Raw genomic sequence first — 16932 nt, forward strand, 5'->3', positions numbered from 1 at the left:
TCTTCTTTATTCACCCATCTGTTAATGGTCACTTAGTCTGCTTCCATATCTTGGTAATTGTAAATAATGCTGCTATGAACATTGGAGTGTATGTATCTTTTCAAATTAGTGTTTTCATTTTTTTGTTTGTTTTGGATATATACCCAGGAGTGGAATTGCTGGGTCATATGGTAGTTCCATTTTTAGTTTTTTGAGAATCCTCCATACTGTTTTTCACAGTGGCTGCACCAATTTACATTCCCACCAACAGTTTGTGTCATCTTCAATTTCTTTCATCAGTGTCTTATAGTTTTCTGAGTACAGATCTTTTACCTCCTTAGGTAGATTTAATCCTAGGCATTTCATTCATTTTGATGCACTGGTAATCTTACTGAGTCCCAAGCTCGTACTGCTCGCCACATGACAGGCCAATCAAATCAAGAGACAAGTTGTTGGGCAAGGAATAGCAACTTTATTCAGAAAGCCAGCAGAGAAGATGGTAGACTAGTGTTCCAAAAAACCATCTTGCCTGGGTTTGTATGCTAGTTTCTTTCATAGAGCAAAGAGGGGGAAGTGAGGAGATAAAGTAAAAAAAAAGGCAATAAGATGTTGCAAATATTTCCTAGTTCCAGCCAGACTCTGGAGGGGGTGGATGTTAATTTCTTCTTTCCTGCAGCCATGCATAGGTGGGCCTGGTCAGGATGTTTCCTGTGAGCTAAACAAAGGTATTTTAGTTTAAGCTCAGGCATAGGAGGCAGGGTTCCCGGAAATAGGCCATTATGTATACTTTAAGCTATAGGCAGCATCCCTTTAGTGACTAACTTGTAGCAAAAGCACTAAAATACAAAGGTTAAAGTAAAAGAAACATCCAATATGGAGTCAGATTTGTTCTTCCCTCTTACAGTAAATAGAATTGTTTCTTTAATTTCTCTTTCTGATAGTTCATTGTTAGTATACAGAAATGCAACAGATTTCTATATATTAATTTTGTATCCTGCAACTTTACTGAATTTATTGATAAGCTCTAGTAGTTTTCTGGTGGCATCTTTAAGATTTTCTGTGTATAGTATCATGTCATCTGCAAACAGTGACAGTTTTCATTCTTCCTTTGCAACTTGGATTCCTTTCTACTAGATGTAATTTTTTTTTTAATAAATATATTAAATTGCAATGAAGAGTAACCCCTGCTTGCAACAACTAGAGAAAGCCCACACATAGCAACGAACACAACGCAGCAAAAAAAAAAAAATTTTTTAATAAATAAATTAAATAAATAAATTAAAAAAAAGGATACCCAGGTTTCATACACTCACTCACATATCCATTGTCTTAACACATATAAAATAAATCTTACATGAATCTCTGCTCTCAGTGCTATGTACTGCTCTCAGTGCTCCTATGGTTAATGTGTGGATTTTAACAATCAAGTATGTAATTAGGAAAATAACAGTGTGACAGAGAACTTTAAAGAAGATAATGATTCCTTTTCACTTTACTTTTACCTACAAGAGGTACTGAAGAGCTTCGGGTGGTAGAGAAATCACCTCCACCTCAGGACATTTTGAGAAGTTTCAAAAGAAAAGTTGAATTTGAGGTACACCTTATAAGAGAGGTAAGATTTCTTTAGGTACCAAGGGAATAAAAGTGTGTTGGTTGGAGTGAATAGAAGAAACTAAAGTGGGAATGACACATAATGATAGCAGTCATTTATTTAGTGCTTACTATTTGTCAGGTAATTTATCTCCTATAATTCTCACAATGACCTTAAATCCTCATTCAGTAAATGGGGAAACTCAAGATCAAAGATACTGAGTAATTTGCTGTAGACCACACAGCTCTGAGGTAACAGAGGCTGAATTCATTCCTCAGAGCTCTCTGACTCTTGATTAAAAGAGTCACCTACCTAGATCTCTTGTTCCTGGATCACAATTCATACTAAAGAGAACTCAACTTTAAGACTCAAAAAACTATTCTAGGGAAGTCTGTAAGTGAAAAACCACATGTGCCAGTAGCTAAGCAATGTCTTGTTTCAATGCAGAAATGATATTTACAGTGAAACTGACCTTTCTTGTATGTAAGAGATTCAATACAGGATTCCATTTACTATGGCAGGATATGAAATTAACTCATGAGATTTGAACTTCCTGGTACTTTCAAACCAAGACTTAAAAAAACCCTGAAATTTACAACAAGCGTGTTACAACTGGTGACTAAATGGGAGCACTGGGAGAAGTACAGTTGTAACAAAAGAGTTTAGATAACTTTTTATTACATTGGACTGTCTCCCTGCCTTAGTTCAAGGTTCTGATATTAGATTTCACTCGGGAAAAAATGAATTGAGATAACATCAGATGAAGCAGCATATTGTGAAAATTATGCATGGGATATCCCTATGAAATGAAATATTCCCCATCACTTAAACTAGAGTTGTATTAGAAGTATAAAGGCTTCCCATAAAATACATACAATATGGTCTAGCTCATATAACTTTGATTATATTTTCATCAGTCAAAACTGATGAAATTTAATTCAAAATTTATTCAAAACTTAATTCAAACTTAATTTGGAAAGTGAAATGTAAGTGTGTGTGCAAAACTCTGGATTTAACACTAGTGATTATGGTAGCCTAAAAATATAGAGACCTGCAATTTAGAAAATGTTACTGTGGTTGAGGATTAAAGAAGCAAAGGAAATCCATTGCTTTACTGACTCACATTTTCTACACAGGAAGCTTAAATTCATCTCATGCACGTGCGCGCGCGCGCACACACACACACACACACACACACACACACACACTTTCAAGTAACTTTTGTATTCTACTAGGTAGATGCATGCTGGAATTAATTACTTTTGTCAGCCAAAGACAGCACCAATGAACATTCTCAAATGTTACCTTATCACACAAAAAAGACCTACAATTTTTATTATGATCTTTTTGTCTCTTTTTGTAGACACTTATGATGAAATTTCATCTTTAATGATGAAATTTCATCTTTAGTGATGGTATTCATTGCAGTATTAGGAAAGGATATTTTCTCTTGGAGATAAATGGTGAGTTGACATTTTTGAGTCTCACTGGATTAACACAGAACCAGCTAGGGAAAAAAAAAGTTAAAAATGAAAAGTAGAATATAAGAAGTTCAGATAAAGCTATCCTTGAGTTGACAGTTTGCTATGAAAATCCATTTCCTTAGTTCTTTTAATTTAACTAGAAATCTTTCAGTAAAGCTCACTATTTAATAAAACGGTTTTATGATATACAAAAAATGAAGATGTGATATCTAAGGGCTAATTTTTAAACTAATATGGGAAATTTTTTCTTGAATCCAATGTTATCATTAAATATAATTTAACAACTCCCTGATAATGAAAACTAAAACTAACATTGTACCAACTGTAGTTATAATGGCTTATAGAACAGGAAGATATTTCTCTGGGATATGCATATATTTTATATTGAATGAATCAAAAAGTATGTGTGTACCTGCAATCCTACACTGTAATGCACGTATTCCTTTTAAAATAATGGCTTCCTGTATAATTCAGTTAATTGACATTTAAGCAGCACAAACTTTGTAAAACAAACCAGGTGCGTTGGAGTGATCAAAAAAAATAGGCATAGCTTGTGTTTTCAGGGGATATTTAATCTCTTTTGTTTCACAACCAAATTCAGTGCTTTTCAACTTTTAGTGAGCATCAGACTCATGTGTGTGCCAGTCTAGGATTTGATTTTACTTTTCTTACAAGCTATTATATTAGTCTGTTACTTTTCCATGGATGCTGGTAGGAGACACAAGACTCCAAGTTCAGAGATAAAGGGCTTTGTTACTCACAATGTAGCAAACAGTATGTGAACATCAACAAGCGCTTCATTTCCTTGCCCCATATTCTCCAGAAGTGATGTAGAGTGCCCTGAAGGATGCCTGCACATGATCCATGTTGCTAGAATCCAGGTGACTGAAACAATTATGTTTCAATCTCCTAGCTTCCCTTTTGGCAAGGCTGCCACCCAGAGGGTGTACCAGTCAGGCCTACCTGAGGTTACTGGTAGGAGAAAGACACACATCATGCCCAGGAATAGTCAGGGAAGAATCCTGAATTTTCAAAATAGTTTTATATATTTCACCTCCCCTTTCCTGTGATCATTACCCAGGAGGAAGGCAAGAGGAGATCAACCCATTCTGAGATGGCCACATTCAGTGATCACACTGTTTTACCAGGAAAAGACAAGGTCGATAGAGTCCGAAATAATTTTTAGATGACTGTTTTTTAAAATGCATTCTACTTCTCAATGATGCCAGCAGCCTGAAGATGATAAGGGCCACGAATGTACATCAAATACCATGATAATCAGCCTATTTTTCAGTGGCCTTTAGGACAAAAGGCAAACCATTGTCAAAACTGTAGATGGTTTGGAAAGTGGAACACGGCACAATTTAGATTTTAGAGTCATAGTTCGGTGGCCAGATTTTACTGATTGGACTGGAACAGCAACCCTACGACCAGAAAAAGTGGTGACAGTCATGAAGTACCACAGATATCCTTAAGATAGGGATCAAAGATTCCATGTAGTCAATTTGCCAGAAGGTAGAGGCAATGACTCCTGCAATGTGTCATTCCACTTGTGAGTCGGATGGGTCAACTTTTGGCAAGAGTCACAAGTTCGGCATAAAGTAATAACTTCTAGATCAGAAACATACAATTCTTTATGAACAGTCTATGAAAGTGGAGGTATTGCCATGTCCAGTCTAATGATAAATTTAGGTAGTGATGGTGGCCATCTGATCAGCAGCTTGATTCCAGTTGGTCTCATTAGAGAATGGGCCCTTACCATAGACATCTACATGAGTAACTGACTGCCAGCTGAGATTTGTTTCCACAGTTCATGGCTCAAAAAAAAGGGTGCCTTTAATCCACCAGTCTGAGGTCTTCCAAGTGGTAGACCAGATACCTGGGATATTGGCAACAACCCAAGAATTAGTAAAAATGTGAAATGATTCATCAAGGATAGTATTGGCCAGGGCTATTAAGACTACCTTGAGTTCTGAACACTGAGTAACCACATCCTTTGTTTACAAATATCTAGCACTAAGACTGAATACCAGTAGCGACTCAATGAACACGATTAAGTTTTTTTTTAATTTAATTAATTTATTTATTTTTGGCTGCTTTGGGTCTTCATTGCTGCGTGTAGGCTTTCTCTGGTTGTGACGAGTGGGGGCAAGTCTTCATTGCAGTGTGCATGCTTCACAATGCGCGTGCTTCTCGTTGCGGTGGCTTCTCGTTGCGAAGCATGGGCTCTAGGCACGCAGGCTTCAGTAGTTGTGACACACAGGCTAAGTAGTTGTGGTGCACGGGCTTAGTTGCTCCACGGCATGTGGAATCTTCCCGGACCAGGGCTCGAACCCATGTCCCCTGCATTGGCAGGTGGATTCTTAACCACTGCACCACCAGGGAAGTCCTAAGTTTTAATTTAGCTGAGCTATCAGTCAATCAGGCCTAGAAATTTAGAAGAACACCTGTAAGTCAAAGACCCCATTGGGCCAGCACTGTTGCTTCATGAAGGCACTGGAGTTGAAGATAATATTTCCTCCAAAGGTGTAGCTGCCTGTTTCTGATGTAAGGACAAAATGCTTCTCCAGGCAATCCAGCTGTGCTCTTGAGTGTACCATTTCCATTCAACTAGTGAGGCTTGTTGGGTCCCTTCCTTGTCAGTAAGCCTGGACATCATTTTATGTGTTTATTGTCTATTTCTACTTATTTTCTGTAGATTGTCTGTATTATTTCCCCACTTTTCTATTCAGTTGTTCACACCTGTATTGCTTTGTTGAAGTTTTTTTATATTGTTTTCCAATCTTTCATTGCTTGTCATTTATGGCATCTTTCACTATACAAAATTGATAATGTCTATAGAGTCAAGTCTATCATGTTATATCTATATGCCTTCTGGGTTGGGTGCATCACCTCAAAGATACTCTTCTACTTCAATATTATTAAGACATTTCTGTATGTTTTCTTCCAAATATTGTTTGAATGTTTAGTCCATCTAGATTTCATTTTTATATATGATGATTAGTATTCAAACTTTATTTTCTTCTAGTCAATATCCTAACAGCATGCATTTTATTATTCTTCCATTCCCCACTGATTTAAAATGCCTCCTAATTTTCATGCAAAAATTCCAAATATGCTGGAATATATATTCCAAATATATTTTGGACTCTTCATCTGAGTCTAAAATATTAACATAAGACTGTTGACAGGGCAGGGAAATAATTATGTGATATTGTTTTGAAATGAATAGTAATTTTTAAAGCTATTGCCTTGTAGCTCATAATGTCATTGCATTTCTCAAATCATGCTTAAATGTGCATTTTTTTCATTTTCTTTATAATGTTACAAGGAGTATTATTAATAGAGCTTACATTAAATTTAGGAAAAGACAGAATAAAATTTAGTTTTTATAAGCAACTATTCAATAGCAAAAACAGAGTCAATCTTAAAGCATCCTAATAACTAGGATCAGTAAGAAAAAACACTGCTTCATTCTATATTCACATTTACTCCAATGTTGGAAAATCCAAGATGTGAGTGAAGCTAAAGATGATTAAAGATATGTATTTTCTTATTGTTAACTTTTCTTTATTTTTGTGTCAAGACCAAAAGCTACTGAAGTCCATATAATTGGCTTTTCAGTCTTAAGTGAAGGAAATATTCAACACTTATTATATTTAATTATGGATTACAGAGGTTTCATCATCACCAAGGAGGTAACTTCTCTAACTTACATGAAATCCCCCCAATAAATCCTATATTAATTGACTATTGATATTAGATTATATTTCAAACTTAATTCCTGCTACTTGGTTCTTGAGTTTAGCCTTCAATCATGTGTATAGAATGTAGTCATTCATAGTTTAACATTGGCTATCCTAAACCATTCTAACAAGATGGAGGCTTGCTTGCCTTTCTTTTAGGATAGAGAGTGCATGCTCGGCACTCTTTGCCTAATTATGTCATTTAATTTTCACTATATTCCAGTCAATTAGATTTTGTTATTGTTCACTTTACTGATGGGGAAAACCACAGTCAAAGAGATTAAGTGATCTGCCCAATGCCAAGAGCTAACAAAGAGCAAATTTGAAATTTAAAACCTTATCTGTCGTCTTCTGAAGTCCATGATATCACTGCTGTATCATCGTTCAAATTAAGCTTCAAGGGACTAGCTTACAGGTGTACACCAATAGCTCTGAGCAATAACCCTGTGGATTGAATGAATGGGAGTGGAAAGCTTACAAAGCCAAGACACAGACATTTTCATTACTTCTGGGCACAGATCTATTAAGAAGAGTCAGAAATTTGTCATGATTTTGTTTTTAAATTCAAAGCATGTGTTCAAAATACATGTTCAAGAGTTACTTAGATCATTTCTCCCAGGCCCCCTTTTCAAGACCACTTATGTTGTTTACTGGACTATAGCTTGGCTCCTTTGTTTTCATTTATGAACATGTAAAAATCTCACGGGGACATGTTACTTCCTTCCCTTTTTCTACCCTGTTTCCTTCCACTCAGTTGCCATAGGTAAGCAATTTCTTTAGCTCTGATTTATACTTTCACTTCTCTTTTTAAAAAAGAAGCTAAAGCAGATACATGTATATTTTCTTATTTCAAACATTATCTCTTTAAAATATAAGCTGAGTTACTTACCTGCTTAAAACCCTCCAGTGGCTTCACCTTACTCTTGTGATAAATCCAAACTCCTTCTGTGATCTTCTAGAACCTAAATTATCTGCTATTTACTAACTCTCTGACTTCCTTTTCTAGCATTCTACCCTTGGTCATTCCACTATATCTACTTGAATACACACATACTCATCCTTGCTCATGGTCTTTGAACTTGCTAAACTCTGCCTGCAATGCTCTTTACATTGTTCACCCTCTTACATTTTTGCATTATCTGCTCAAATCTCACCTCAAAGAGGACCTCTCTGGCAACCCCATTATCATGCTCTATACCCTACCTTGCTTTGGTTGTTTTTCATAGCATTTGACACTACCCAACCTTTCATTATACATTTATTTGCTAGGTGATTGTTATCAGTACCACTCACTATAATTTAACCCCTGTGAGGCAAGAACATTGTATTGCTCATCATTCTATCACCTGTGCTTGCAACAGTGCCTTCAAATAGTGGGTGACCAAAAAATATTTGTTAACTGTATTGATAAACTAATGAATCAATAGTTCCTCCATGTCTCATTTTTTCCTTGTTAATCTCATGCTGCCACCCTTTTGTCTATGACTTATGTTAAAAAAATAAAACTCTATGTTTTCTATTTCATTGTTCCACTTGTCCTCAGTATTCCCATTGAGTCTTGCTGCTTCTATTGCTTTTTAGAATTTTGCAATCATGTTTTCCCTTTCCATGCAATTATCCTTCCTGATGTCATAATTTCCCTCTTTGAGCCTGTCTTCCTCTAGCAATGTCTTCTGCCTTGCTGAAAATAAAAGATTTTCTAACATCCTACCTTCTATCTTGCAGAAACATCATTTCAAAGGATAGTTATGTCTCATTCCTCAGATTGATTCTCTTGAACTGCTGAAGCATTTCTCATCCTAGTGATTTTTTTCTCTTTGTACATCTTTACAGAGGCAGATCTGTGCTCATGCGGTCTTGTGCATTGGGATGGGTTCTCCAAAAAGACTTTGTGTATTTCTGGTAGAATCTCCCAGGCCAGGGGGCAGTTAAAGAGAGAAGGAAAATGTTTGATTTGTTGTGATTTAACTTTGCCAATTTGGACATCAAGGTGTCATATGGAAAGAATATGGAAGGAGGAAGTGTTCCTTCTAGAGGCTTTTTTACTATAGAGCAGCATCTCTTTGCTGAAGGCGGTCCTGATAAGTGTGTTGCGGGCAACTAGCTGGGCCCCTTTCTCTCTAGGTTAAATGGTCACTCTTTCAGCAAGACTACTGCCCCATGAGTATGCCATGCATGGAGTAAACATACTTTTTAAAAAAATCTTTGCTCTTTTATCTATAGCTTTCTCAAGGATATTGGTAAAGTGAAATTGTTCCCCAAATATACAATAACCTACTGTGTGGACCACTTTCACCACATATTCCTGCACTTCTAGCTAAGGATGTACTAGTAGTGTCCATTTCAGATACTGAAGGAGTTCCTTGCATGTACTTTTCAGTTTCCTGGTTTACAGACTAAAATAGACTTCCCGATATTTTTATATACCTTTCCCAAGTTCAGGGAGAATCTGGAGGAGAGGTGCCAATTAAAGATTATGTTCAAGTCACCAAAGTTAGTTGCCTAATTGCTTTTATTTTAACGTTATATAAAAATAAAGAGAATGGTAAGCAGACCTAGATACCCACCTTCCAGCTGGTTTACGTATCAAATATAATTTACCTGGTGATGGTATTTGTGTTCACATATTACAAGACTGAGAATTTTAGATCTGTTACCAACCAGGGTTCTTGGCCTCCTTAATCAATAGAAATTGATGAGGCCAGACAAGAAATTCAGGCCGGGCTTCTCTGGTGGTGCAGTGGTTGAGAGCCCGCCTGCCGATGCAGGGGACACGGGTTCGTGCCCCAGTCCGGGAGGATCCCACATGCCGCGGAGCGGCTGGGCCCGTGAGCCATGGCCGCCGAGCCTGCGCGTCCGGAGCCTGTGCTCCGCAACGGGAGAGGCCACAACAGTGAGAGGCCCGCGTACCGCAAAAAAAATAAGAAATTCAGGCAAGGCTATATTGGGCCTCCTGCTGCAGGAGGGGGGAGCAAGAACAAGAAACAGGTTCCCTTGCTTGCTGGCTGTCCAAGGCGGGCGGCAGGCTGCTTCCTTATATGGACTGAGGGTAGCGGCAGGTCCAGGGGTCAGGCCGGAGGGGTGGCTTAGATGGCTTGCCTACCCCTTTGGTGGTGGTTTGTGTGCAGGGGGCATATGTGATACCCTGCTTTTGCTCCCAACACCCTTGTTTTGCTCCTGGCTCTTCAGAAGTGGCAGCTGGGTTTTTGATCTCTTTGTGTCTTTTTGTCCAAAATTTGCCCAACTGCGCATGTATGCAGTTATTTCTAGTCCCTTATAGTTTCTTTGTATTTTATTGCTTGAGGAGACATTTGTCCAGGTGCAAGCACTGGGTCACAAGTTCCAGTCCCAACCCGTCTCAGATCCATTTTCCTATACCTTGTTTGTGATAAGAATAATATGTTACCTGGATCTTGTTTTGATCCTGAACATAACAGTATCTCAGAGCCAAGAGTTGCCTTTATCAAATGAATGCTCCTAGTAATAAAAAGGAAGCAATTACTAGTGAGAAGAGTGTATAAAGAATGAATAGTAATTTTCAAAATGTTAGAGGAAATGAATTAAGTTGGTAATTCCATCTGTTTTTCCTCTTGTTCTATACTCTTACTGTGCCCTAGAAGGCTGAGGAAAGGGAATGAGATAAATTCACAGGGGGAAATGTTTCTCAAGACCTGCTTTGTTACTTTAAATTAACCCATCCGCCCATGCCCAGTGGCTAGGAGTCCTAACACAGTATGTAGATATTGCAAATCCTGTCTCAGCCATTCCACTGGGCTCCCATTACGTTACTACTATTTCATTTTCCAGTCCTGACTGATTTCTGTCCTTCTCCTCTCCTTTTAGCTTCTGGTCACACACTCTTGGCTCTCACAGTAAAACTGATTTCTCAGGTTTTGATCCCTCAGGTTGTCTGAGCATTTGGGATGTCCTCATCCTCTGGCTCCTGGTGCTAGATTTAGCTGCTTCTGTTAAATTTTTATTTCTGATTCAGAGAGCAGGGTATGGGTACATAAGGGCATAGACAAAGCCAGAATGTCTGGATTTGAAAGCTGTCTTCACATTTAGTCAACTGAGCATCCTGGGCCAATAACTTTACCTCTCGAGTTTCCTTAACTGCAAAATGGTGACTATATAATAGTATGAACCTTATAGGCTTGTTTCAGGATAGAAATAAGATAATATTGGTGAAGTGCCTAGTATAGTGGTAGATGCATGCCAATTGTTATAACTATCTTGTAAGTAAATGAAAAATAAAATAGTCCGTTAACCCAGCCTGGCTCCTACAGGGTGAGAAGCAAACTAGATATTTCTTTGTTTCATGTTTTCAACAGAAAGCCCTAGTTATTAAGGCTAAATCATTTTCTGCTTTGGACTTATCATTTTCCAAACCAGCTGCTTTTCTCTCTGACTCTCTATGTCATGCTTCCAGAAAGCCCCAAACTTGGCACTGAACAGCAATGAAATGAATGTTTGCAGAGTTTAACATAAAATGACTTACAAACTACAAGGACTTTGCATTTAAAGGAATATAAAATTTACAGACAACATACAAACTGGATACTTCATAGGGTGTTTTCCTCAAGTGCACCTGAAAGCCAGGGCAACAGGACTGCAAATCCCCCTGTAAATAAATAAGATACCTGATTTCAAGTTGAAAGATTAACTCTACTCTTGAATAAAGCAGACACGTCTGCTTTATTCAAGAAAGTTACTTTCAGTGTTCATTTGATTCCCATGCCTCTTAAGTTTCAGCAAATAGGAACATCCAAAACACTTTTCACTTTCACACCTCATTCTCAATTAGCCTAATTCTTGACTGGATTTCAGTTTCTCTCAATTTGGAATATCTGATTGTTCCTGAATTCCTGGAACCTTACAAGATCCAGATGAGCTCGTCTGTATTGCCAACTTTCTGTTAAGGTCAAGTTGACATTTTGGTTTTTTTCCAAGTTCAGACATTACCCCAAAATTGAAAATAGCTCTCCCTATTTCAAATTAGCTTAATTAACATTTATTAACACCTAATTCTCATTGATTCCTTTTTAAAGTTCTATCAAATATTTTAATTCTAGAAAGTTTTGCTCTCACTTGTCTTTTTTTTTTAACATCTTTATTGGTGTATAATTGCTTTACAATGGTGTGTTAGTTTCTGCTGTATAACAAAGTGAATCAGCTATACATATACATATATCCCCGTATCTCCTCCCTCTTGCGTCTCCCTCCCACCCTCCCTATCTCACTTGTCTTTGATGAGTTTCTTTTTCCACTTGAGATTATTTAAACTTTTTTAAGATTATCTCTTGAAATACATTGATTTGAGGAATGAACATCTGTCTTTTATCATTAGTTTGTAAGGGATTATGCAAATGCTGGTTCTGTTTTCACAAAAAGGAAGAGAAAACATGTGAATCAAAAGATTCAGCAAGAGTTCTGTATAATGTAACTCTAGTCAGATGTGATGTCTTCTGAGTCAGTTACAGGAAAGAGAGGGTAGAAAGAATGAGGAACCCAATTCTGACCTTTTGGAAAGACCTTGTATCAGGATGAACTCTAAAATGTAGAGAAATACTAAAGTAAATGTTATAATAAATTCTCCCACAATATAACAAAGAGAATCATTGATGCAATAAATGTTGGAACTTATCTGTTTACTTGATGTCCAAAAGAATCAACAATATTCTGTTTAGTGTGTGGTAAGCAGATTTGTTAAGTAACAATTCTTTCAAGTTTTAACATGAATTTTTTTGTATAAGAATTTATTTGAATCAAAGCAGCTACTCTGTTCTCTTGCCTTATTAATCTCTCTCCCTCCAGTTCCCAATCCATTTGCCAACATTTATGACTACTGGCATCTAGTGGGTAGAGAACAGAGATTGTGCTAAATATCCTACAATGCATGGGACACCCTCCACAACAAAGAATTATCTCAACCCCAATGTCAATAGTGACAAAATGAAGAAGCCCTGAATTAGGTGTTTACAAATATAGTTAATCAAGAAAACAAGGTAACCATAACCAAGAACTCACGACATTTCGAGAAACTCTCCTCACCCTTTGGCAACAAAACAAGACTGACAGAAATTGCAAAATGCCATTCCAGAAATAGGACATATGTAGCCAGTTATGTTTCCTTTCCATTCTTCTCCTTGGTTTTCCTGCTATAGGATTTTGAAGGATGGAGGTGAGGTGGTGGTTATAATGTGTTTAAAGTGTTTTGTAATCTTTAGAGAGCTATACAGATATAAGGAGCTATTGTAAAGATAAAAGCCCAGAGCACCTTTCAACAGGCTTCTTTGTTGTCTGATGCTGTTGCAGTTTGTACAGCCACTACTCCTGGCTATTTTATTTAACCTATAGGTCATTCCCTTTGAGCATAATCTGTATCCTAACTCCTTTTGCCTAGTACTGCCTCGTGGAATTTTCAGCACAAAGCATACTGAGGCAGTTTTAGCATTAAGCTCTATTTTTCTGAAATGTTAGAGGTTGAATTTCAAATTCTATACAGATGAGTAAAACCCAGTTATTCTCCAGTAACAATATTTCCTACAGATATATCTCCTGGCAGCTGGTAGGGCAGACAGCCATTGTTGCTTCAATCTGATCAAGTTTTTTGAAGGGTTTTGGTACCACCCAACTGTCTCCAGGCCTCTGAATCATGATTTCGCAGGAAGACTTCCCATTGCTTACTCTAGGGCTTTCAGAAACAACTTCCTTAGTAGCTCCAGATGGAACTTGAAGATCAAATAAAGAAGCAAATATTAGAGGGAATATGAACCTCTGCTTCACTGGTGGTGTATGTGTGTGGGCGGGGCGGGTGAAAGAATATATTATCATTGCAGCCAGAGCAAACATCCTTACTGATTAGAAACTGGACTAATTTTAAGGCAGAAGGACTACCCCTGCAACCTGTATAAGCAGGTAATTTATGTAATGTTGACCCTAAACCCCTTAGACACAGAGATTTCTCTACTGTCCACATCTGTTACTTCATATCAAAAATGACCCATATCCTAGGGGAGGAGCTATGACTCAAACCTTAACTCTGTGTTGCTAATTCTGAGAAAGAAATTTTTCATATCTGGGCCAGATTCGGGCTATTCGAATAATTATACTTCCTGGTTCTAGATTTTGGTGAGGCATTGTGGATTAGAGATCAAAAACATCTAGGAGCAGTTAAGACTGATTTATCTTTAAATGCTTTATACTTTATATATAAAGTATATAAAATGCTTTATATATATTCTCTTTCCCCAGAGAATTCCCCAGCATTCTCTGGGGAAACAGGGCTATTTGTCTTTTCTAAAAATCTAAGGCAGTATCGCTGGTGTTCCTCTCACAGAGATGGCCCCCGACCTTTCACGGAGCCAGTTCATGTGCATTTGAAATATGACAATCTGGCTGGTCTGCTCTCCCATCTCCTAAATCTGAGAAAAGCACTTCTTGTTTTGGAAATTCTTGGCTTCCTTAGTGTCCACTTGAAGGGGAAATACATTGATGCTTTTTTTTTCTTTTTTTTGCAATGGATGCAGTAAATGGCTATTTAATTTCAAATTAGATGAAGATTTCTTTATACTTCATAGATTCCAAACAAATGATTATACAGCTCCTGTCATTTTAGTACATTAACATAAAGCACCTTATCTTGATAATACTGAGAGAAATGCATTAGAACAAATCACAGGATAAACATCAGATTCCAAAGTGACGTGACGCCATTTTTTGAGTTGTTATATGTGGGCATAATTTTCTTGGCTAGTCTTTTTTTTTTTTAATACGTCTTTACTGGAGTATAATTGCTTCACAATGCTCTGTTAGTTTCTGTTGTACAACAAAGTGAATCAGCCATATGCATACATATATCCCCAAAAAGACATAAAGTTGAGAGTAGAATTGAAGTGAGGAACATTTTTCAGAAATAAATGAAATGAAATGAAATGGAAATTTAAAATACCTGATGGCAATGCTGTGGCATAGTGTGACCTCTGTGCTTTGATGATAACTAGTACGAGTCTAGAGCAGAGGCTACAAACTCTATGCCACTAACTCCCTGTGGCCATCAATAGTTTGAATTCCTATGGGAGCATATGTATATGTATAACTGATTCACTTTGTTATAAAGCAGAAACTAACACACCACTGTAAAGCAATTATACCCCAATAAAGATGTTTAAAAAATAGTTTGAATTCCTTATATTTCCACTCCTTTTCACTTAAAATAAAATTCTTCCCAAATTAATATTCATATTTATGCTTATCTCCTTCCCTCAAATTTCAGAGAAAGTGGTAGCATTCATTCCTCCTTTACAAAGAAAATCTTTCACCTGTGTTTTCAATCCCATCCCTTCAGCCATCTCCAGGGCCTTGTTCTAATTATTCCCCATCTCCTCTACTTTCTTTTCATTTGTCTTTTTATTGAGGTACAATAACATAAAATAAGGCATCAGATTGATCATAAGTATGCAACTTGATATTTTTACATATATATCCATGTACTCAACACATTACATATATAAAACATATATGCATATTCTATATACACAACACACACACACACACACACACACACACACACACACACACACACGTACACATATCCATGTAATCAACATTTCCAACACTCCAGCAGGCTTTCTCTTGCCCAAACAGCATATACAATCCCTCAAAGGAAACTACTATTCTGATCTCTATCACCATAGATTGTTTTTGCTTTCTTCCTAATTTCATAATTTAATTTCAACATAATATTATATACTCTTATGCCTGCCTTCTTTTGCTCAGCTTATGTCTGTATCAATCAGTCATGTTAGGGTGTGTAGGAATAGCCCATTCTTTTTCATTGCCCTACATAACTGCAGTGAACGGATACTTTGTGATTTATTTCTCTCTCCTACTGTTCATGAACACTACTGTTGTTTTCAGTATGAGGTTTTAGAATGAGGCTTACAAGTAATGTTGTCATGAACATTCTAATACAGGTTTTTGGTGAATACATTCACTCATTTCTTTTGTAGATCTACTCAGAATAGAATCAAAGGTTCAAAGATATATAGAGATATACATAGATATCGATATAGCTATGTTTTGTGTGTGTGTGTGTGTGTGTGTGTGTGTGTGTCTTCCACCATGGAACAGGCCCAGACTAGCCTGCTAGATGATGAGGGACACATGGCCAAGTCATCCCCTGCCTTACCTGACATAGAGCCAACAATCAGACATGTGAAGGAGGCCATCTGGAACTAACCAGAGAAAGAAAATTTAAGATCAGATCTGAAGCCTAATAGGAGTTAGCCAGCAAGTCTCTCTGTGCCAACCAGTGCCCAATATCAAGCCAGGAACTGCCTCTCAAAGAAGGTGGGCTGGTGTCAGACGTGTAACAAGACCCTCCTCAGGAGGATAGTAGTTATGTATAATGCCTGCACTAAAAGATCGGTCCACATGCTTGTCATCTCTTGGTATTACCAATTCTTCATTTTATCCATTCAGGTGAAATATAATGGTATCTCATTGTGGTTTTAATTTGCGTTTCCCTGATGACTTTGTATGCTGAGTTTCTTTTTATATATGTTTTGGCTATCAGGATCTTTTTTTATGAGGGGCCTGTTCAAGTTTTCTGCTCATTTAAAAAAATCTGAATTGTCAGTGTCATTCTTCTAATAGTTTTAAATATAATTTGAAATTAGGTTTGTGTCAGATGCATGTATTGTGAATATCTTCTCTCAGTATACAGCCTGCATTATAATTTTGTCTTTTTAGAAACAGAAGGTTTTTTATTTTAAATGAAGTCCAGCTTACAAAACTTTTATTTTATGGATAGTGCTTTTGTGTCCCACTTCATACATTTTCATCTACTTCAGATCACAGAGATGTATCTAGAAGCTTTATTGTTTTACCCCTCTCTTCGAAGTCTGTATCTTTTGCAATGTGTATTACGTGTTATGAAGCAGAGGTCACGATTTAGTTTTGAATATACATACCTAATTGACCCAATAAATAGGTTTCCAAAAACCATTTATTGGAAAAATGAGCTTTATGCTCCTGAATTACCTTGGGGTCTTAGTTGTGTATCAGGTGAACATGTAAACTTTGTCTGGTTCTGGAAACTCTATTCTTGTTCTATTAGTGTATTTGTTTG

The 16932-nt window shown here is 37.1% G+C and overlaps 1 long non-coding RNA gene across 1 annotated transcript in view; it reads right to left on the minus strand.

The window, feature by feature from the left end:
• Positions 1-527: 527 nt before the first annotated feature.
• Positions 528-16932, minus strand: part of LOC309830489 — a 141548-nt gene continuing 125143 nt past the window's right edge. The window contains exon 3 of the long non-coding RNA XR_014297488.1: positions 528-694. This is a non-coding gene — a long non-coding RNA (uncharacterized lncRNA). The remainder of the gene's footprint in view (positions 695-16932) is intronic.

This window comes from Grampus griseus (assembly GCF_964374135.1).
Source record: "Grampus griseus genome assembly, chromosome: 11".
In the NCBI taxonomy this organism is placed as follows: Eukaryota; Metazoa; Chordata; class Mammalia; order Artiodactyla; family Delphinidae; genus Grampus; species Grampus griseus.